The following is a 2400-nucleotide window of genomic DNA, read 5'->3' on the forward strand; positions in this document are numbered from 1 at the left end:
TTTGTCTTCAGCTTTCTTTTTTAAATGTACTGTGTTTGTATCCGAAAAACAAAAAAAAAATCTTCCTTTTGACTTGTTTTTTGTCTTTGCAGAAACTTTCAGTTTTGAATTTATTTTTAATGTGCTGTAGACATGTGAAGAGATTTCTTAAATCTAATAAGTTATTTTAGGAAAAAAGCAGAGCGTGAACATTAGCAGCAATCTTTCCACTTAAATTTCAGTTTTTGTGGGGGAGTAAAACAAAGAGTTAATACTGATACTTCTCATAGGCTAAAAATTCTTACTTTGTCCTTATTTTTAGAAGTGTTTACATAGCATATTACAAATAGGAGGATATACTGCCTTATGTCATAGGATTTGATTAATTTTTATTAATGTAAATGTAAACTGCTCACCTCAACTATCCATTTCCAGGTCACACTCGTGAACAGTTTAGGAAACTTAGAAAAAAAGCAAGTAGCTTCCACTAAGTAATTCACCAGAGTATTGTTTGTTTTGGTTAAATTTTTAGTTCTCTAATCCCTATGTCTCAAATTTAGAAAAATTGCCTGCTTTTGAAAACAAAATCCCAAATGTGACTTACATTTGGAGGCAGTAAGAAGACTGGAAATCTAAGTAGTGTCATAGAAACCAGTTATGCTCCCAGACATTTCAATACCTGATTTGTAAGTTAGATGCTTATAAGTGTAGGAGCTTACATCTACCTTGAGAATCTTTATTGCTGTGTAGTTTTAGAAATACTGCTTTTTCTGCAAACATAGTAAGTAACCAAGAAAATAGAACTTGACAAATTACAGAACTTCAAAAATCCCATTTTTAATGATTTATTTATTTTAAAGTTCTTTAATGCTAATAGAAGTGCAAAGTTTGATAGAAAAATGTAAACATCTGGAAATACACATTCAGGTTAAATTAAGATAAATCTGTCTTCCTCATGCTTGATTTGTCTCTATGTCATGGTACCATTATTCTGTCTCCATTTAAAGGGATTGAAGTCTCGTGGTAAAGATGTCTGTTTGAAGGTGTATGATCTCATTTGGATGAAATTCTGTACTCTCTGTAGACAATGTGAGAAGCCACTGTCCCTTAATGAGACCGAAACATCCTTACATATGGTGCTTGTACCACTGACAGCTAATGAGGCTGTATAAACCTTATGAAAATGTGTTTCTACTTATTGGTAGTTTTGCCAAAATTTAGACTAAAGGTGATCTTGAATTGGTTTTGGTAAGCTTTTGTTTTAAATTTAGAAAACTTAAGAGGTTTAGAATGGAAAAATATTTTTCTTTATTCTTATTCTAAATGTGTTTTAAAACAGCCTGGAGTTACCTTGTGCTGGTTTTGACCTAAATTTCATCAAGCTGTAAACTGCTGGCAAAGTGTTGTTTGGAAAACTGAACTGTCAGTGCTTTTCTTAGTTTGTACCAGATTTCTGTCCGTACCAGACATACTCCAATCACACAGGCTTTCCACACCTCTGTCTGTGCACTTTGCTTAACAGGATGATTGAAAAGTCAGCCGACTTTCTTTTCCTCCTCCCAAATTATACTTCCTATCTACACAGCATGGAAAAGGAAATAGCTGCAGTCTAGTAGTGGGAGGAAGATATGGTCTTGGTCTGCTTGGAAAGTTTAGAAGCAGAGCTTGTGAGAGGCAGAGCTGAAGGTATAATGTGTTATCTATACATGTATTATTGGGCATTCTTTTTTTTGAGTGAAAACAGCCATGAAGCACTGCTTGTTTATTCACATTTATGTCTGAGATAGTATTTGTGGTAGATTAAATGAGGTGAACCTAAGAGGTAAGCTACTTCTTTAGCTTATCTGTAGGAAAACATTAGACTTCTGGTTTCTTCTACCTGATTTATAAAGGTGTCTCCAAATGCATAGACATACATATTTCCACTCCTTAGAAGTCTTAAGTTATTTTTCATTGTCTGTTTTGTGTTTCAAATTTAAAGATTCTCAACTCTCAGATTTTTTTAACATGATTAAGTGGAATACTCATGTATAATTTAAATAAATGTTTAGGCTCTTTGTCCCATTTTAAAAAAATGAGCAATTTTGAATAGTTTTTATTTTAACATTCTCTCCCATGGTATCTAATATGATTATGATAGTATTGTAGCTTCCCTGCCCACTTCACTACTTTATGAATGACTGGAATTTGGAACAGCTCCAGTAATTTTGTGGATTAAAGTAAGTTGCAGAGAACTATAATGTGACTTTCATTTTATTAGCAGGAAGTAGATTATTCTGTAACAGAGACAGTAGAAGTATGAAGTTAATGGGAAGGTACTTCTCATCACCATGGATCTTGGAACAGATCTTAGATCCGTCTTACGTTGCTCTTGCTGTCAGTCTAAGCATTTTTCTGTGAACAGAAACTCAGAAGTGATGT

Source organism: Pithys albifrons, chromosome 3 (assembly GCF_047495875.1).
Source record: "Pithys albifrons albifrons isolate INPA30051 chromosome 3, PitAlb_v1, whole genome shotgun sequence".
Classification (NCBI taxonomy): domain Eukaryota; kingdom Metazoa; phylum Chordata; class Aves; order Passeriformes; family Thamnophilidae; genus Pithys; species Pithys albifrons.